Below are 22,184 nucleotides of genomic sequence, written 5' to 3' on the forward strand. Positions count from 1 at the left end.
GGGCGGTGTGGAAAAAAGCTAAATTGGAGCTAAAGTACTAAACACAGCGTTAGATGCACACGTGAGAGAAAGAAAGAAAGAAAAAAATATCCACAATATAAGCGCACAGGTGCTGCCAGGGGAGGTATAAAAGGTCCCCGTTGTACGAGAGCAGGTAAAGGAGCAGGGAGGCAGTGAGGGGAGACACAACGTGCTGTCTCGGTGAGGACAGCCGTGGAGGGACACGCCAAGTAAATCACAGGCAACACCGGTAAAAAGCAGCAGGGTACGAGGTGGTTATCATTACAGGTTGGCTTACTGGGCTGAAAGGGAATAGAGAATAAAGTTACTTACAAGAGTTGTAGCCCAGGCAGTCTCTGACCTAGGAAAAGATCTGGCTGGAAAATCTGATTCTGCTTTCTGGGATTTTTATTAAAAAAAAAAAAAAAAAAAAAAATTGATTTGGAGTAAAATCAAATTAAAGCCAAAAATGTTCTGAATTTTAAGAAAGCAGTGCCTGCAGCTGTTCCACAGTAAAGAACATCAGTCTCATTTAGAAACTCGGACTGTAAAGCTCCAGGACTTACCTTTGCTGGGGACCCAGAGCTCCAGGGCACCTCAGCCTCCCAGGCTGTGAGCTTTGATGTATATCTGACAACGGGCTTTTCTTAAGTTTGGGACCTCCCACCGTTTCCAGTGCTCCGAGGTTGGGCCGACTCATTACAAATAAGAAAAAAAAGAAAAAAGCGCCCTGATCAGATTCAAAATGCTTTCAATGAAATGGATTGGGAAATACAGATGGCGTTTTCCAACATAATTATTTCCTCGGGGAAATTCCAGACAGCTGGAAACGAAGTGATTGCTCATGTATATTCCTGCAAACACTACCCCAAGTAACTTTAGTTCTAGTGATTTCTTCTTTGTTTACCAGTAAGCATAGCTTGTGTTTGCTTACAGCATATGGAGACATCTAGTGACTAAATAATAAACTGCAAATCAGCTTCAATTAGTCTGAAATCTTAGACATTATACTAGGATACTTTGCTTGCAATATTTCACTAGGACTGCAGGATTCAGGGTGGTAGAACTGCAAACCACCGCACCGCAAAACAGCAGTTGCCGTATGCAGGGACCATGATGGAATGAGCAGCTGTAGTAACTCAAGCGGTGACTGTGACTGCAGCTCCCCTGCACAGCCTGAGCTCCAGGCCATAGTTTTCAGGGCTGAGATGGAGAGTAATACTTTATTCAAGACAGAGATTTGTCTGCATAGACACAAAGGGGGTTGGGACAGTTCCTAACTTGCCCTTCTCACTAAACCACAGTGAAGGAAGCCCTTAGGTGTTTGAATGAGGCAGTTTCATCTTCACTTTGATCATGTCTCTGCGTTTCTATTCCTTCTTCTTCAGCTTAATTTTTTTTTTTTGAATGCCCAGGAGCACAATGCTTCTAACAAATGCGATTGTAAAGCTTTACCTCATTTCAACAAATGCATGTGCAAACTGAATATTTACCTTTGCCATTGACTTTGGCTGAAATCAAACTGAAGGTAGTTCATATTTGTTTAATGTGAAATTCAAATATTTCAAGATGAAAAATTTGCCCACTTTAAAAAAAAAATAAAAAAATCAGCATGGCACCAGACATCCATTTTACACATGTAATGTTATGTTTGTCCATGAAATGCATGTGTCTGATTATTCAGTTGCTATTTGGATCGGCAAATAAGTAGTAGGTGTACTGTTTTTACTGCATGCACTGTTTTTAGTATGTGTCTGACCTTCTGAAAGTTGTTTTTTAATAGCAGAACACTCTTTCAATTACCCTTCACCATATAATCCTGTATAAAAATAATACTGAATTATTCCTCAGGAATGCCAATTGTAACAAAATATTCATGCAATTTAATTTGTGGAAATCTCTGTATTCCATAAATTATTTAGGGTTAAATCTTTCCTGTCCTTTGAGGAATTATTTTCACTTAATGCAGTACTTCCATAAAAAAATCTGTAAATTTGATTTTGCCAGATAGATATGTTTTCTGTTCTCATTAAACAATAGAACTAAATTCTTCATGTGTGTTATTCTTCAAACACTTTTGTTTTTCATTAACACAAAACACTGCTTATCCACTGGAAAGATAGGAGTCCAGGAACAGTAAGTATTTTCTTTTTATATCCTTGTATACAGAACGAAGAAACACAGACTGCTCATCAACATTCCCAGTTTAAGTCTGTGAAGAGTTCATTTCAGTGATACCTGGTTAGATGTTTGCTAGTACTACTATATGGGGGCATAAAGCAGAAACACTTCTACATACATTAATTAGTCTGAAGCTAAATACATTGTATTATATATGTATGCATGTGTGTGCGTGCATGTATTTTAGACAACACACAACACATACTTGTCAGTCTTAGGCAAACCACAAATATCTGTCAGCTGTAAAAACACTAGATCACTTATAGAGTGGAATTATCAGCCAACAGCTATAATTTCTTAAAGTGATGGATATATTTGAATAAAAGAATCCCGAAACCCTGTAAGCATGCGGAAGATTGGACTTTAAGATTACTCGAGTATTTGAAATCTCGTATCAAACCCAAATGGTGCACTAAAGCATTACATCTCCATCTGGTATGACTTCTTTTGTCATACTGCTTTGGGTTTAAGCAGACAAAACCTTGGTCAAGTGTATAACCCAAAGCTTAAAAATAGCAAAAGATAGACTTGAAAGAGGTCATTGATGCAAGCCACTACACTCTGATGATTTCAAAATAAGTGAGAAGGAAGCCAACTTCTGTCCTTTTGAACAAAAAGAGGTACTAGGAGTTGGGGGGAACAGTGGTAAATATATCCAGTTACTAGTTAAAATTATGTCCTGTTCTCTGGATTCCCATCAAGATCCTTGTGATTTAGAAAATCTTACCTTTGGTCTATTGAGATGAGAGCAAACATACGTATTTCTTTCCTTATTTAAGCCTTTCTGGCATATGTCCCAGTTACCCTGTGGTAATACCTTTTCTATGCAGTGGCTGTGTTTTAAATTATCATACTAAACACATGGATTTTTAATTACATCTCTGGGAGTCTAACATATCAGGTGGCAAAAAAAGCTATACTCCTGAAATAATACAAAGGCTGCCTAGGCTGAGAGGAGGTTTGCTTGTGGTAAAAGCCTGTTCCTACTTTGATAGACTGTGCTTCAACCAAAGTTATCAGCAGTTAACAAAATATAACAACAGTTTAAGGGAGAAGACGAGTTTAAAATGCATATTTAGGGAACATAAAGCTAATTTGTAGACAGGTTTTGGTAGGGAACAGTTTCAGTGTACCGTCTTCCCTTGACCATTGAAGAATCACACCTTTTTATTTATGCGTGTCAAAACAAACCCATACACAACTCATTTGCTTTTTGCAGGTCTACAAAAAAGTGTGAAGAAAGTTATTAGAGAATTCATGTATTATTACTGAAACTAATAAAATTAAAAGCAAAGAGCAAAAACCTGTGTTATGTGGCTAATGCATTCACTCAGGAGTTCGGAAGTCTGGATTCAGTCTTTACCTATCTTACACAAAAAGTCTTTTAAATCAGTGACAATGACTCTCCCCCACAGCAGTGATGCTGACAGGAGACATGCGGCCTGAAGACTGCAGTATCTGCTCTTGGTGCTTCAAGGATTTCACCAGCTTCCCCAAAGCTTCCCCTAATGAGACATTGCCAAGTTCTACCTAAATCCTACCTTTTGTTCCCCCCCCCCTCACTTTGGCTGTTACAAAAAATTTTACAGTGGAGAAACATGTCAGAATTTCAAGATCCTGGGTCATATAAAAATGAGAGACTGTTGAAACCCAACAAGAAGAACCGATACATTTTTAGTGTCTCACAGATTTTCTCCTCTGTAATCAGACACTGAGAGTGAATCAGCAAAATAATTTCAAAATTCCTATTAATGAAGCGATTATAGGCTGCACTGAAGGTTGAAAGGAGGATTCATAAATTGAGTTTTTAAAAGAATAGTTGAAAATAAATATAAAGAGCAAATGACACTGGGGTAACTGTGAGGAACCAGATACACATGGACAAAAAACATGAAGGGGAGAAGATAATTGAGACAGAAGGAAAAAGAAAGAAAGAAAGAAAGAAAGAAAGAAAGAAAGAAAGAAAGAAAGAAAGAAAGAAAGAAAGAAAGAAAGAAAGAAAGAAAGAAAGAAAGAAAGAAAGAAAGAAAGAAAGAAAGAAAGAAAGAAAGAAAGAAAGAAAGAAAGAAAGAAAGAAAGAAAGAAAGAAAGAAAGAAAGAAAGAAAGAAAACCACAATGCAAATATGGGTACAAGGAAGCTGTATTTTGCCTTTTATACTTCTCCTAAAATGCATTTTGATGGAAGACAAAATGCGACAAATTCATATTGCATTAATTTTTAATATCATCTGAATAAAAGTCACAATTTCCTACCAAACCAATCCATCCACTCACATTAAGAAACACAGATAATATTTTCTCATTTGTGTTTACATTTTAGTTCAATGTTATTAAAAACATGTGATTGTGATTGTATTTTGTATTTAAACCCCTTTTCCTTGGGAAGGTTTCCCTTGAAAGGTGTCCACCTTCCAAGACACTTTAATATTTATTTTAATGTGAATTGGGTTGACGTTTATGCCAACTTTACTAGCAAACTGTAACAGTAAATTTGGCTCGCATTTAATGGAAATATTGATGGAAACTGATTGCTAAATGAGTTACCAGAAACATAACCATAAGGACTATTGGTCCTGTTTGCTTGTTTGGTCAAGAAACATAAACCATATGTAACCACAAAAGCTGTTAGGCTAGTCAATCCCACGAGAGTTGAGTTCAGAGTACTGTGCTCATAAGTCAAAAGCCACAGTCTATGGACCTTTACACAACTGTCAGAAGTTTTTGATGTACGACAGATTATGAGACATTCCACAATCCATAAAGCAGACTAAAAATTGTTAAATACATAATTTCCTACAAATTGCTTGCCAGAATTTAGCTGAGACTATTTGGAATACATACGACCATTTGTGTTTCATCTCATGTGCTTAGTGTAATCACTTTAAAATTATGCACATAATATTTCTATGCAATAAATTTATGTCCTGAATTTTTTGTTCTTTATTTTTATCTTAACAGAGAATGATTTTGATTAAGAGTTTGTGAAATTAACAAGAAGAAGAGCAGAGCTTAAATCACAGATTTCTGATGTGCATTAACATTAGCAGATATATACAAGTAAGCTAGATACATGACAAAATAGTGTTGTTTTAATCTTGGAGAAAGACGGTCTGACTTCCACTGTAGAGAAATGCATTTTAAGTGCTTTTCTTTTATGATTATTTATTACATATCTCATTGAATAGACAATAGAAATACTTTCACAAGTAGAATTGCTCAGGAATATTGCATAATTTAAAAGCACTAATAAATACCTCTGGAAAAAGAAAAAAGCTCTAATGCTTCTAGATTTTTGCCAAAAACAGATGGGAAAAGTGCTAAAAACCTGAATCTACTGGTAACTCACTTTCTCCAAGAAGAAACATATGCAGGTAGGAATACATTTTGTGTCTTTAAAAATGTAACAGGTAAATTGCAATCTTAGGACTCCAAGGTAACATTCATTTCCATGGCATTAAATCCAAGTTTGAAACAGGACTTTCCATCAAACACTGCAAGACGCATTGCCTGCAAAAGATGATTTGCTAATGCAAATCTTTGTACAAAGCTTTGGGCTCTCAACTCTGATACACATTCAGACCATAGTCCTCAAAATTATACTCTTTTATAAAAACTTCTCTAAAATTCAATGAAAACACTTTTGACGCACTTTTAAGTAATATTGTAGAATAAGGCAATTACGTTGCTTACCTTGTTTTGTACCACAGCAATCATATGCATACATAAAATTGAAGGGGTTTGTTTCCAGTAAATTTTCAGTTTTCTGTCAACACAGTGTGTCACCAAATGGCTGACTGAACCTTTTTCCTTTTGGGCAAGAATAAATACAAAGGCTAATCACTGTTACAGGAAAAGTTATCTGTTGGGGTCGCTGCATAGGATAGCATCCTGCCCTTTTGTTTTTTTACAAAAAACAGGAATTGAAGTGTCTTATATAAATGACAACCAAATGTAAAAACAAGAAACATTTGTTTGTCCATCAGAAATGAATCCTTTGAGTCTCACAAGTGCATTTGCAGTGCTGTAGAACATGTATCACCTTAAAAAACTGGAAGTTCAGGTTGAGATATTAAATAACCCTGAAAATCACGCACTTTTTCAAAGTAGGCTCCTAAAACAAGAGCTTGAGGTGGAAGCACAATGGCCATTACTGGCTTTGCAGATCCATTTATTTAAAAAAACATAAAGTGATAATAAAATAGGACTCCTTATACCAGAGCAAAGGTTCATCTAGCAAAGTAGCCTATTTCCAACAGTAGATGATGACAAGAGTATAAAAAAAAAGTTAAATAAACATACATCAACACTTGGTGGGCTACTTCCCCATCTTCCAATGATTTGCAGCTCTGTGTGAATGTTGTTATACTTCTTTTTACTAGTTTCTGTTAAGATAATCCATTGCTTTCTGAACTCACGTAAGTTCCTAGTATCCATGATGTCCTATGACAAGGAGTTCTGCGGCACAGCTTTTCGTGTAAGAAGAAATATCTCTTTTTGTTGGGTTTGGAGCTTCCACTTACTCATTTGATATGATACCCCATAGTTCTTATGTTGACAGAAACAGTCATTCACCTTCTCCATGGCACTCCATCACATTGTCCCATACTCATCTCTTTTCCAGTCTAAACATACTAATGAAATGTATTTCTTTGTCCCTTATATGGAAGTTGTTTCGTATCTCGCCATCCTTATTGTTCTTCTGTCAACTTTGCTGCACATTTTGAATCTTTTTTTTTTTTTTTAAAGATAGCAGAACCAGAATTGCAGTAGGCTCCAGGATATGGGCGCCTTGGATTAAAAAATCTGCTTTCTTTTTATTCTCTTCTCTCCCCAGATCATCTCTAAAGTCTTCTTGCTTTGTTGGCCACACTGAATATTGAGCTGATGTTTGCTTAGTAATACTCATTGTAATGCCAAGACCTTATTTCTGAACAGGGACTGTTTAGAGCCCATAATTGTGTATATAAACTTTATTTAAGATTTCACAACAACTTATAAGTACCATACTCTACCACAATCAGATCAGTAACTTTTTAAGAAGGAACTGCTCTTCAGATTATTTGCATGTTCCTATTCTGTGTCAGTTAAAAAATAGGAACAATTAAAAAATGATAACCTTTGCAACACACCAGCATTTTTAAGAAAATAGAACATCACTTCCCTGTTGTCTCCTCAAACACTGTCATTTAATTTTAGACAAACAATGAGGGGGAAAAAACCCTGGAAAACTACCTAATAAGATATGTAACATGTTCAAGGCAAGACAGTGTTCTCAGTGCAAGCTTGCTGTTCTTTATACACTTAAGAGTAGATACCACTAGAACAGGAAAGTTCTTTTCTGCTGACCTCTTAATTTTCCTTCAAGTTCTCTTGCTACCAACCTATTGTTTCTTTCTTGCTTTTTGGTTCCCCTCCCTTCCCCTATTGCCTATTTTATTGCAGCAGAAGCACATTTACTAACAAGCCAGATGTACATGTTGGACTGACACCAACATTTTATAGTTAAGTCCTACCTCCACAAAATTCCATGGAGCAAGCTGCATGGAGCAAGGGGGGGGGGGGGAGTAAAAAAAAAAAGTCTACAGCTGGGAACATACTTCATCTTTGTATGTAATGTGTCCAAAAGTCAGGCAGCAAAGATTTCTCAGACAATGATTTCTCAGCTGAAACTTCAAGCTGAGCATACAGATAGCAAAATATCTGTCAAAGCTATTTTCTCTATGTCTGAATTAGACAAAGCACAGACATTATGGAGATGGAAAACTTAGCTGTAATTTAAGACAAGGCCTGGGAACAATGCTGCAGTTGGGGTTTTACAAAAACCCCACACAACCAAGCCTTTAGAGAATCAAAGGCAATGACTGCACAGGAACAGACATTGAACAGAGAAAGTCCTGCTGGCTTTACATATCACATGGCCTGTCTACAAGACTTGTTTGGCCAACTTTTTCCACGAAGCATGGTGTTTCCTACCATATATTTACATTGTTTACAAACGTAAGTAATCACCAATGGTGCTGAGCTAATACAATGATTAGACCTTTCCATGGGTTCAGATTAAAACTTGGGTGAGTTCTAAGCAATGCAGCAGCTTCTCATTGGCCTCTGCTGCAGGGATGAGCTTCATGCAGATTTTGGACTAAACCTCCACCTGTACATGAACCAGATTCATGCTCCGATCTTAAGAACAAAGGAGTCAAGGGCTGAACTTGATAAACCAATACTTAAATGCATATGATGGGAGCTATTTATACTTTCAGAAAAGGAGATGTTCTTGAGCAGGACTGGTCAGAACAAGAAGCTGTCTGAGACTGAGAAAATTTGTGTCCTCTCCTTGAAGTGCTCAGCAACTGGAATATAAACCCTTACATTCACAATCCTGCTAACAAAAAAGGCGAAGAGTGGGATACTGTTGTTTCCTGAAGCTACAGATGCTTTTAGGTCAAATGTCTTGCTGTGCACAAAGGATTCTTTATTACATGGTTATAGAGATTATTAGGATGTTTGTTATCTTACTTCATTTCAGTTACCTAATGTCTAACACTTTTGACATTACTGTTTAAACTCATATACCTTTCAAGAGATAAAAACCCAAATCCTACATGTAAATTATTGTATTGGGTTAGTGTGGGAAGGTTTTGGTAGCAGGGGTGTATGGGGTAGCTTTGGTGAGAAGATGACAGAAGCTTCTCCCATGCCTGACAGAGCCAACGCCAGCTGGCTCCAAGACGGACCTGCCACTGGCCAAGGCCGAGCCCATCAGCGATGGTGGTAGCACTTCTGCAATATCATTGTTAAGAAGGGGGAAAAAACTGCTGTGCAACAACAGCTGGAAGAGACGAGTGAGAATATGTGAAAGGAACAATTTTGCAGACACCAAGGTCCTTGAAGAAGGAGGGGGAGGAGGTGCTCCAGGTGCCGGAGAAGAGATTCTCCTGCCACCCATGGAGAAGACCATGGTGAGGCAGGCTGTCCCCCTGCAGCCCATGGAGGGTGATGGTGGAGCAGATATCCACCTGCAGCCCATGGCAGACCCCACGCTGGAGCAGGTGGGACACCTGAAGGAGGCTGTGACCCTGTGGGAAGCCCACGCTGGAGCAGGTTTGCTGGCTGAACTTGTGACCCCGTGGGGGACCCACGCTGGAGCAGTTTGCTCCTGAAGGTCTGCACCCCGTGGGAGAGACCCACGCTGGAGCAGTTCGTGAAGAACTGCAGCCTGTGGGAAGGAGTCACGTTGATAAGTTGGTGGAGGACTGTCTTCCATGGGAGGGACCCCATGCTGGAGCAGGGGAAGAGTGTGAGGAGTCCTCCCCCTGTGGAGGAAGGAGCGGCAGAGACAGCGTGTGATGAACTGACCACAACCCCCATTCCCCGTCCCCCTGTGTTGCTGGTGGGGAGGAGGGAGAGAAACGGGGAGTGAAGAGCCTGGGAAGAAGGGACGGGTAGGGGGAGGTGTTTTAAGATTTGGTTTTATTTCTCATTACTCTACTCTGATTTGAGTGGTAATAAATTAAACTAATTTCCCCAAACTGAATCTGTTTTGCCTATAATGGTAATTGGTGAGTGATCTCTCCCTGCTCTTATCTCAACCCACGAGCCTTTCGTTATATTTTCTTCCCCCTGTCCTATTAAGAAGTGGGAGTGAGAGGGTGGCTGGGTAGGCACCTGGCAGCCAGCCAAAATCAACATCACAATTATATAGTAGTTTCATCTTTGTGGGATGTCTTTGTAATTGAAAGATTTTTTTAAAAGGCTTTTCCCTGTTTCTTTGCATTTTTTATAACAGCTTACCTCTAGTCAACTTCACAATTTCTATCGTCTGTTACAAGTAACCAGAGAAAGAAAACACTTTTTCAGAATCAGAGAAATGTGACAATAAATGAAATTATTTTCACTTTTAATGTCCTCAATGTAAAATGTTGACAATGTAGAGATAATGAATTAAAATGAAATAATGGACATAAATGTCTTTGCATACTGTCATTTCAGATCTCTTCTCACAGCATACCATTAAATTTGAAGCAGCACTACCTGATCCATCTGTCCTGTAGAGCAAATACTCAGTGACATGTTGCTAGGTACATGTCTAAAGGATTGTTCTCTAGTAATGACCTCTTTTTTTGAAATATATGTCTTTATTTTGTCTCCAAAGTTTAAGCTTTGGTTTACCACTCCTCTCTCATCCCCTAAAAACAAGATCCTATTTTATTTAATGTATTTACAATTCAGTGCCTTTAAGTTTCTTGTGAGATACTATACAAATATATTCAGGAGGTCTTAACATCTGCCTTGGAAAGCCTGCAGCTCTTCAATTAAGTTTCAAAATACGGACTGCATATTAACTTAATGACAGAGATTGCTCACTAGTACAACAAAAGGCATGAGATGTGAATGGCTCCTGTATGTCTCATAGGTGCTAATCCTCAAGATCAGTAATAACATTTTAAAGGGAAATATATTAGTAATTATTATACTCCTGATTGGGGGAGGGGAAGTTAGTATGGCTGATAACTCCCCATCACTGATTGTCAGTGCCATATTCCAGTCGAAACCTGGAGTAAAACAGATACTTGCTATCCAGAATGCTTGCCTGGAGAATGAGGTTTCTTCCTCCCTTTAAAAGAATTTCACTTCCATCCTGGTATACATTATGTCCCTTTTACTAGCCAAATTTTCAAATGAGGAAGGCAGACAGCTACAAGTTTTCTCTTCCTTACTTTGCCAATAAAATGCTGACTTTTTTGTATGCAGTTGACAACACCTGAAAATTCACAGGAGGCCTGCTCCTTTCTTTGGACTACTCTTGAGCTAGAACATAAGTTAGGGAAGTATTTAAGATCTGAACAGAATTGTCAGGTGAAGGCCATTTTTGTTTCCCTTGGACTTGAACGTGGCCAAGCAATAAGAGAGTCCTAAAAGAGATGATGATGATTCCTGGATTTTGCACAGGAACTAGAAGGAACAGAAGCTTATGATGAAGATCCTCAGAGCTTAAGGCTCTTCTAAACATTCAGATAATGTTAGCAACGGAAAAGCTGCATTTTACTGTGGACCAGACAAATCTAAAGCATGAGACTGCTACATTTGATGTCTGGCTGACATTTCACAATGTATTTAATCTTCCAGTTGCAGCACTGAAATCTCCTTTGCACTATAAATGGCCTAAACTCAGAGAAGTTGTGGAATTACAGCAGCCAAAGCAGTGATCTCCCCTGTCATATACCACAAGGTACCCATCAGTTATGACCTCAAGCACCTGGCCTTGACCTCTCAGGCCCCAGCATGCAGAATCTCAGAATTGGTTCCACAAGTAGCAGCACATAAGGAAAATGCAAACTCAAGCACATTTGGTGTTTTCAGCTCCCATGACTCTTTCATTAGCTTGAAGTTTAATTAAAAGTTTGTTTTACAGTCTCTAGACTCTCTATTCTCTCTAGAATGCTATGGTTATGTCAGAATCTAAGTTTTCTCTTAAAAATGAAGTATTTTTAGCTTTTGTTTTAAAGCTGGAGCTTGGCAATATTTGTGTGTCCTTTGCAGGTTCAAAATGCAGGAGGACTGGGCTTGGGTTAGTTTGTCTTGAGGGAGAGGGATAATATCAGGACTTTTTGTGGTCCAACATATGTTTTTAATATACCGGATTGGGCTGGGCTTGAGTGCACTAGCTCTTCCTTGTTGAAAAGACTCATAAACATCCTCAAGGAAACATCTCTTATAAAACTTTACAGAATGATTCTATTTGGAACTAAATTCCAGACACACTATCTACACAGAGTTCTATAGGAATATTTTTTTTTTAATATCTCATTGATAATATCATTTCTATTTCACAATGCAGTATTGTCTTCCTATCATTCTGCCAGTATTGTCTCACAAACAGTACAATCATTAAATACTACTTAAAGGGTAGCAGACAGCTAACAGGATACAGACCCTTTTATCTTTCAGTCAACTTCAACCAGTGCTCCAGCAGATGAGAAGAATGATGGATTTGTGTTTATAAAGTGAGTTAAAAACAAAGCGCAGAGGCATTGCCTGATGCTACTGTGGGGAAGCATACTGAAGACCAGCAACCTTCTTGGTCCAGTTCTATGCAAACCGATGTCTGTTCTGTAACAATTACTGTCTTATTTGATACTTATTTGATATTCTCAGCAGAAAGGTCAAGCACAGGAAGATCAAACACCTCTTTTTGGGATCTACCCATTCTGGTCCTTAAGTCATTAACAAGGACAGTCACTACCATTGATGAGCTCTTTCAAGAAAACATGTAAAATGACAAGGAAGTCAGAAAAAAACCACTAAACTGCAAGTACATGTTTGAAACATAAGTATAAATACATCTAAAGAGGGTAATATCACTTGGTGATTTTCATGCTGGCATAAATTCCTACATTCCTACAGCACTCAAACTAACAGCCTTTCCATTGAACTGAAGACTGTGTCAGCTAACCTGCCTGTAACAAAGATTCTTCAGTCTAGCATGTTAAATGTATTAATAAGGTCTGGTAATTCAGGTATATGTCAGCAGAGGGCATAAAGAAAGTTAGAAAGCTTCCAGTTGTAATCTAATCTAAAAATACCATTAAATAATCCATTGTTTTAGCATACTTTTATTTCGCTGTTGAAATTCGCCTTTTGTTACTGCTTGAAATTTCTGCTTCTGGGTGTAAGAAAATGAGTTTTATAAACATTACATTTAAATGTTGTAATAAATAAATAAATAAATATTCTTTAAATAGAAGTTTATTCTTATCTTCTTACAGCTGTTACCTTCCCATAAACTTTGTTATATGAATTTCCACAGGAAAGCACATGGGAAAATGACAACATGAAGGCAGGTGTTTGCAGACTTACCCTTCTCAAGAAAGCCCGGTATGATTTGTTACTTAAGTTTTGAATGTCACATTAATGTGTTACATTAAATACATTTGAAAATTAAGAGTCAACAAATGCAAATAAAGTTTTCGCTGAAGCAGTTAGTCTAATCTTATCTGTGCAACTGAAAGCATGGTTGCAGGTCTAAATCAAAGAACCTACACAACTCACTGTAATTCAGTGATCCTACTTTGCGAAGAATCTTAGAAAAATATAAAAGACTTTAAATAGGATAAAATTCTCAATGTCTTTACCAAACACTTTTAGGTCTAATTTGGTTGTAGCAAGACTAGAAATTTGTAAAGTCATGGCCTCTGCCTTCAGTAGGACATGCACATTTTTTAAAAACTTAGTTTCATCCTTATAGCTGGTAAAAATAAGATGGCAAGAACCTAGGAAATTAAAGTGTGGTCAGACTGCATGATCATATATTTGATTTTGACTGTCCTTACTAACTATATCAGGATCTGCTTCTGCGCAGCACTAGAAACAGATTCTACTGCCACAAAAAGACAGCCATGCAACTTGTGGTATCACCAAAGCCATCAGAAATGTCAGCAATATCTTTGGAGAGAGCTCATCATGAAGTTTTAGACATTGCATTAGGGTCTAGCCCAGTGGGTCTCCAAACTGTGTATCTGGGGAGGGTGTGTGGGGGGGTAAACACACTTCAGGGTGTGCACAAGACAATCCACTGGGGTGCAGGAATGCATGTTTTTTACAGTTAATAAATAAAATATTTTTAAAATAACGTTTGTTTCATCTTTACCTCATCCTTTTTAATTTCTATTTTTACATGTTTTATAATGTGTATAACATTAGTACAATAATACATTTATGTAATTTATAAATAAATAAATGTACATCTATTACATCAAAAAAGTTTTACTGATAGAGATGCATGATCAAAAACATTGGGAGACCACCAGCCTAGCCCTAGTACAGTAACGATATCAATGAGTAAAAGTAGAGGATGTGCCTTCATTACATGTAAATTCTTTTATCAGAATAATCTGATTCCCCAAGGATATATGACAAAACACAGGAACTGGAAAAAAGAAGTAAATTTGTAGGGTGTTACTTCCCCTCCCCTCTCTTTCTGCTTCCTTTAATTTTTCCATTTTCCTTCTTCCCCTCTGTTTTTCATTATATCTGGCACTTCTCCATCTATTAATTTCTCCACTCCCATTTGGATTAGTTTTTCTTTTAAAAATGTTTTATTTTGTGAAGCCAAAAAGCTCTTAGCTCCTTTGTCTTTTTCTTCTCATTTTCCCTTTTTCTCATTTTGCCTAGTTCTGTCATAATCTCTCCTTACTCCCAGCATCTCCCCTTCTTCTGCCTCATGCTACTTTTTTTTTGCCCTCCTCTACCAAACCACAAGCCCCTTTTATCTCATTTGCAGACCTTTGGGCCTTCCATCACCTATTTCCTCCCCTCCCCAAACCTTAACCTTTTTTCTTTTCCCCAGTGGGACTTTGTATTTTCCACATCCTCTCTTTCCTGTTATTTTCTTTTCCCGTAACAAGATGGAAGAGAAATGCTTGGAAGTAGAGACATGCCTTTGTAGTGTTCTGTTTCCTCTAGCCTTCCGGCTACCCTTTCCCTTGGCAACGAACGTCCCCTTATGAAAGCAGGAATAGCTGACCATTTGCTGCAACAAGTCCCTTCCTGCCAGAGGTCCTCTGTGCCACTGAAACGCAGAACACGGCAAGCAGCCAGTGGAGCCTCATCCACTTCTGGCAGCAGGATGGAAGATTTCTGGGAGGACGTGCTGGCTTGCGGAGCGCCGGGACCAGCTCAGGGACAGTGAGACGGAGCGCAAGGGTGAAAAAAGGGAGCAGGTCAGAGTCTGCAGCGAGGAACGTGTGCGTTTGCGAGCTGAAGCTAAAGAACAAGACAATCTAAACTCAAGGGAAGACTTCCTATATTCGCTGATGGCAATTACAGGCCGGAGCATGTTACTCTAATTCGAATATTGTTACAGCAGCAATTACTATGTGACTTAGTGGTCAAAAGACTTTGAAATCTGAGATTATTTAGTTGTTCCACTGCTGCTGCAATTTTCAAAATGTCATTACCCTAAGTGTTTTGACATACACGATGGCATAAGAAATTATCAGTTACTGTGAAGTGTAAGCCAAAAATATGAACATAGATATTAAGGCACTTTTTTTTTTTTCTTAGAAAAATTCCTAGAGTTAAAAGAAAGGGTCACTACAGAAATTATCAATGTACATGCATACCTTTGGCCAAAAATACCACATCAAAGTATTATAGTATATATCAGATAACTTTAGTAACAAGTTAAAGATGAATAATTAAACTAGTCCTCAAAATATATGCTGATACATGGTTTTATTGCTTTAACTGTGTTAAAGAAAAATCTAAGTGCTTTGGAGAGAATGTTTTGCTTTTTTGACATACTCTTCCTCTTAATGTTTTTTCTGAATGATTCTATTGCAGAAACAGTATCAACACCCACATTCCATAAATGTCATCTACGTTTCTATTGTAATGGTCTCAAAAGTAAATAAAAATGTCTATAGGAGTATTGAGCCATAATGCACAAGTGCTAAATTCTATGGTCATCCATATTGAATCTTCTCTCTTTATCAGATTGTTTGAAAGCACGTGCATGTATTTTCAGTAATGCAGTTTCTTTGTGCACTCTAATTACTGCTTCTCAAACAGGACATAGCAGAGGAAAACTGAAGTTATTAAGGTGAGGAAGCACTTGCTTTACAGAGAAAAATGGAGTGAAATTTGCTAGGGGTAGGATGGGTAAAACGATGGCAGAACTGTTCACCAAATCCTGCAAACACAAAATAGAGAACCCTACTTTGGGAGTGAAATTTTTAGGAGATGGATTTAAAACGGAGAAAAGAAAGTACTTCTTTTAGATTGAGTAATGAAAGCCTTGGGTTTGTAGCCATGGAACAACAGTTCCATGAAGTTCAAAAAGGGGATAAACAAATTTGCATACAAAAGATAAACAGATATTAAAGGACATGGGTTTGGATGTACCTTTAACATTTCCAGCTCTGTAATTTAGGATGCCAGTGGAGTATGAGAAGATCTGACAACAGAGAGTATCCAAGTCTGCAAGCTCTTCCTAAATAGCAATTCTGACTATCACTATTATGGACAGAATACTGAGACAGATGGACTAGGGCACTTAAGAGAATTCACTGCAAGGAAAGCATTTACTGTGCATTAGCTGCTAATATGTTAATATGCTAATATGTTTGCCTGTTCCAGCCCACGTGTAAGTGTGATACAATTAGAAGAAAGAAGCATATATAATCCTGCATTTATTGTGGGTAAGGTCACAGGGTTATTGCAAAAAAACATGACACACAAGAAATTAAAACATTTGCTTAAGTAAAAACTTTATTGTGCACCCATATCCTGCTCTACATGCAGTACACATAGTGCAGCAAGCTGCAATAATATAAAACTTAGATGTGGAAACAGATTTCTGCATGTTTCATGGAAGCCTAATGGAGTGGATCAGCTCCAGTCATCATAACCAAATTGCTTCTTTAATTAGACCTATGCAACATAAAAAAAAAAAAGAAGAAAAAACCAAGAAAAAACAACAAAAACTATGAATCATAAAAGAGAAGCACAGAAAAGCACTGCAGACAGTTAAATTATTCACTATTGAATAAGAATTAAATGATCACAGGATTGACTCCAATGAAACTATACAATTATACAAGAGCTATATATCTAACAGTGACTTCTGTGCATTGACAGTGATATATGGAAATGTGTATATTTAAAAATGTTAATCAAATACTTAAACACACACCTATACCTTGGTGATTCCTGGTTACTTATAAAGTCCAAAATTGTTCACTGAAGTCATAAAGTACTAATTACAATTCAGAACAAGTGACAAAGTTTAAATAAAAGAACAACAAAATTTCTATTAAGCACATATGTTCTCATGGGTGGCCAAGTCCTCACATACCACACACAGAAAAAGAGACAACTTGGCCCACAAGAGCTGTTGAAGACTGGTGAAGCAATAATCAGAAATAAGTAATATAACTTTGTTCACACATGAACACTCTTGTTCATATATGATTGTTTTTTAGAGTAGTGCATCCATGTAAATGCACCTGTTTATGCAAATTTCTGTAGAAAGCAAGCATAAATGTCACAGATCAGAGAGTCATGGGCAAATATAATGGGATTTTGTTATTTATGAACAATGTCTCACATAAAATACTAAGTGAAAATCTAGCATGACAATAATGCATTGTAACAGCACAGCCTGCAAAGATCATGGCTTAGACTTAACATTTCCCTTATCTGCATTATTCTGGAGATGCCTCCAGGACTGCATATTCAGATTTGCCAGTCCTCATGGTTTTATCATGCCTTATGATATCTCATGTCTCTGAAGAGCTCTAGCTACTGACAAGTGAATCTCAACTTTTCCTTAAAACAGAACCCTCTAGCCTTTGAGACTACAGAGGAACATATAAAATACAGCCTATGCATCATCCTATCTTTTAGAATGACTCCAATTATTTTCATTTAGGAATCATACGTGACAGAATAACAGGTTATCTATCACACACCTGCTATGATGGGCAGAGTGTGCTGGGTTCTACATCTACAGCAGAACAGGAACTCATACGCTTTTCCAAGACTCTATTCTTTGTCTATCCTGTTCTGGCTCCAAGCATATGGTCTGTGTTACACCACTTGAGTGGCCACAAAACCTCTGACAGGTAACGGCTTTTATTCAATCTTGTTGCTAACTGTACATGGTATTACAATGCAAACAGAATTCTGGCAAGTAAACCATGAAATACTTTGCCCTTCTCTGTACAGCACGCTACAAAAGAGTTGGCCAAATACTAAAGAAGTAAACTACTTATTTAGCATAATCACATGCCACCTTGGATAGCAGAAGGGTCTGGAAACCACAATACCTCTTGTCAGCACTTAGGTTTTGTTACCCAAATCTTTTGTGAGTGTGCCTCTAATGAATTAAAACATCGCCATCAACATAACAAAATAACACCATCCTGGGAGGCCATTTCAAACCAGTGACCAGCACAGTTCAGTTCCTGTTCTGAATAGCACGCAGCATCTACCAAATGGACCTAGCAAACTTATTTTAATTGAGATTTAGGCCAAAATCACAACGCATCATATGTGGCTCGAAATCAGTAATGCTCTGACAAAGCTGCTGGTGATTTTGAGTCCACACTCTCCTTAGGATGGCTTAGAACCCTTTTACATTCAAAGTGTACTTAGGCTGTTTAATCTTTAAAAGCAGATGACTTGCCCAACCAAGGCCCTTGGCAATGCATAAGGTGCTTGAGAAAGACTTGCACTGTCATTTTATGTCTTCAAGGTACTACAGAGTTACTGATCAAATGACTTCAAATGCTGTTCCAGTGTAAGACTTATTTACATCTTTGGTATAATTCTGTTTTGGAGCAATACAATAAATTCACTACTTACCTAACTCCAGAAGAAAACTTCAGGCAAAAACATTTGTGCCTTTGTGGTTTTGGAGGAAAAAAAATGTCCCAATATAAGAGCTTGATTCCATTCGTATGAATATATCCTATGCTCTAGGAGAAGACAGGGCACAGATACCTACTTGCACAAAATTAATTTACCTTCTTATTATGCTAGAAGCTATCTCATCTTCAATAATCTCTCTTCCAGGTCTCCTCTTCAGTGCTAAAGATTAGAAAAGTATTTGCCCTCTGTAAGCAAAAAAAATTTGAAAATGAAACATTAAAATTACAACCTGGGATTGAGGTTAAATTATAACCTGGAGGTATGATGCCTCATTTACCAACCACAGAATCTATTCTAGGCAACAAAACCCTTTTGAGGTTTTTCTAATTATTTTGAAATAAATTATTAGACTAAGATACCTTACTAATACCTCTAGTGAGAGGTTGATGCTGGGATACTTTTTCTAAGGCTAGCCCCTTCCTCACTGCAGAGTAATCACTTTTTAAGAACATTTCATAGAATCATAGAATAGAATCTTAGAATGGCTTGGGTCCGAAGGGACCTCAAAGACCATCTAGTTCCAACCCCCCCTGCCATGGGCAGGGACACCCTCCACTAGACCAGGTTGCCCAAAGCCCCATCCAACCTGGCCTTGAACACTTCCAGGGATGGGGCATCCACAGCTTCTCTGGGCAACCTGTTCCAGTGCCTCACCACCCTCACAGTAAAGAATTTCTTTCCAACATCTAATCTAAATCGACCCTCCTTCAGCTTAAACCCATTTCATTTACACTCTCATATTTCTTTAAGTATTTTCCATTCCATGCCATTTTACCAGAAATATGCTTGAATTTTACTCCCTTTCACAGAAAGAACATGAGTTCTTACCTGAGAAATAAAAAAAAAAAAAAAAAAGGTATAGTGTAGAATTTGTTATCATTATACAATGGAATTTCTTCACAAGGAAACATTTCTTTCTATGGCTATTTTACAATTAATATTCTCTCAACACAAAGTTCCATATGTTAAGAATTCTAAGGCTATTTCATGCTGAAATTTCAATCTGGTGCTATGTAAACTCAATGGATTTTGACACTAATTTTTAACAATTGGGAAGAGTTCTTTTTTCAGGATAGCATGCCTATACTTCACACCTAGCTTTTCAATGTTCCTTTTGTCTTAGGGTAGCAATGTGATTTCTGCTGTCACTGTCTATGGCATAAATTTTAGTATTAGAGTCAGTCTCAGCAACGGCACATCAAACAGTGATGGTCTCAGAACGAAGAGATAAAGAGCTTTTTCCGTAACAGCCCTTGTGCAGCTTTCTGTTGCTGAAAAATAAACCATCAAAAGTAGGGAGCACTAAAATGAAGATAATTCTTGTAACTCAGTCTCCACGTCTGAGCTGGGGTATGGTGATGGCACGCAAGTACGCATGGTGCCAACCATCTAAAGGATTTTCATGCCATACTTCACAAAACCACAGAATGACTGAGTTTGAAAGGGACCCCTTGAGATCATCTAGTCCAACTCTTCAGCAGGTTCCCCAGGGCTGTGCTCAGCTGAGTTCTGAGTACCTGTAAAGATGGGACCTCCACAGTTGGTTCCAATGTTTGACCACCCTCACAGAAAAAGAGTTGTTTTCTGGTATTCAAATTGGTTTTCGTGTTTTTCAGTGCGTGCTCATTGCCACTTGTCCTCATGGTCAGCTTGTTGTCCTCCAGGGTCCCCAACTCCCTCTCTGCAAAGCTGCTTTCGAGCAATCAGCCCCCTACTTACACAGGATGCTTTTTCCTTTGGTTCTCAAACACTATGCTCCTTATTTGTGTCTTTAAATATTAACAATGGCTACTGTATAGTGAGAAAAATTTCTATCTGTAGGACCTGGAATGTGAGAGGTACAAACTACCTACCTCTGCTGCACAATGTCATCCAATTAAAAGAGGACAAAAGTAAACCTGCAGGTTGTGTGGGGTTTTTTTCCCCCCACACTAAAAAAAGCTTGAAAAGGTAAACAAGTTTGAAATCAGTCACTAAGAGTAGCTAACTGAACACACACTAGAATTCTTTGCTGCCACAAACAGACAGTAAGAGAGGGGAGGTTTGTTTTGTAGGGTTTTTTTTTTAATGTACAGCTAGGAATGTGAGACAGCAAAACAGATCCCAGAAGACCCCACCTTTAGAAGGTAATCTCATATTTTACATAAATTAAGTTGTTTTTAAAGTTGATTGGCCAAGGTTTGTGGAACTGAAAGACAGTTTACTGTCAAATATCTGACTCAAAGAAAAAAAAAAAAGGAATGACACCACTGTCGTTCACAAAATGATCTTTTCTTTTTCCCTCAAATACAGCACTGTCTTGTTAATGAATGCTGAATCAACTCTTTATCATGAGACAATTGCATTTATAATATAAAACAACAGCCCACTGTCAGTTTCACCAAAATGATGGTTTAAGGACAAGACAAGCACCATGTCAAATGTTTTCCTCCTCACTGCAGTAGCTCAGAGTTGCTTTATGTTGGTTACAAGTTTGATGACATAATATGATTCTCAATACAAGCTAGGCTTTGCCTAAGACCAATTTTAGTTCCTTCAGTAAAAAAATTTGTCTGAAAAATCTAAGTGTAAAATACAAATCAGAACAAACTGGCAATAATTAACCATGTGTAAGTGGTCCCAAAGAACCAGAACCTTTACTCACCAGTGTAATCTAGCACAGCTGCATCTACTGAAGACAAAACACTGTTAGTCAGGCCTATTGTTCTGCTTCAACAAAACACAGAAACAAAAGCAGCAAAACTGCTATGCCACTTTTTCTGTCTTTTCAATTACAGAGTGCCATAATATTCTCCAGCACAATCAGATAGTTCTTGTGATAAAACTTGATCATTTGCCTGCAATTTGCAGTACTATGAGCCAATTTGTATCACTCATCATTGCAGTTCTATATTCTTTATTTGTGAATTTCTGAAGAGGACTCTCAAAACACACTTCATTCCTCACAAAGAAAGCACTTAACTGCTTAATGGTAACGATTTCCATCTAAATCAGAGATAGTGGCTGGAAGGTAGTAGGAAAATGCAATCACACTGTGTATACAGTATGATGTATACTAAAGCTGAGTTACATATCTATTTAAACACACTTCCAACTGCAAAATATTGGATTAGGAGGAAAATCTTTAAGTCTTACATTATGGAACCTGAATACTAACCTGAAGTCCAGAACGCATTGAAGCATACTTGATCAAAAAGACAAACAAGAACCCAGTTGCTTGAGAACAAATTCAAATTTCTTTCTATTCAATTAACAAACCAAAGAGCACAAGACAAGAAGTCACCGATGATTTCAAAGAAACCTAAATATGAATTCATTACAGAAGAATGTTTATTAAGTAGCTTTGCAGCAGAAAACCTGTATGCTGAACAGGAGAAAGAAGTAAGATGAGGCATGGGAGTGGGAGGGTGATCAGAACAGTAGTGCTGATAAAGAAATGTGCTGACAATTTGCACCAATGGGTTACTGCTTTAGTTCTCAGATTTCCTACAGTAAATGGGGAATTGCTTATTATTTTGATATCACAAGCAACTGTTGCTATTTCTCTTTTTAAAAAAGAAAGAAGAGCGAG

The 22,184-nt window shown here is 37.7% G+C and overlaps 1 protein-coding gene across 2 annotated transcripts in view; it reads right to left on the minus strand.

Moving 5' to 3' along the window:
- The window catches only part of CEMIP2 (cell migration inducing hyaluronidase 2), a 60,137-nt gene extending 54,148 nt beyond the window's left edge, over window positions 1–5,989 (minus strand). Inside the window, exon 1 of one of the 2 annotated variants that reach the window (XM_075741291.1) lies at window positions 5,873–5,989. The gene's annotated coding sequence lies outside the window, so the exon portion shown is untranslated. Of the gene's footprint in view, window positions 1–566; window positions 646–5,872 lie in introns of those variants that run through there. The other variant, XM_075741295.1, reaches the window with a different exon arrangement.
- Between the last annotated feature and the right edge of the window lie 16,195 nt (window positions 5,990–22,184).

This window comes from Balearica regulorum, chromosome Z, assembly GCF_011004875.1.
Source record: "Balearica regulorum gibbericeps isolate bBalReg1 chromosome Z, bBalReg1.pri, whole genome shotgun sequence".
Classification (NCBI taxonomy): domain Eukaryota; kingdom Metazoa; phylum Chordata; class Aves; order Gruiformes; family Gruidae; genus Balearica; species Balearica regulorum.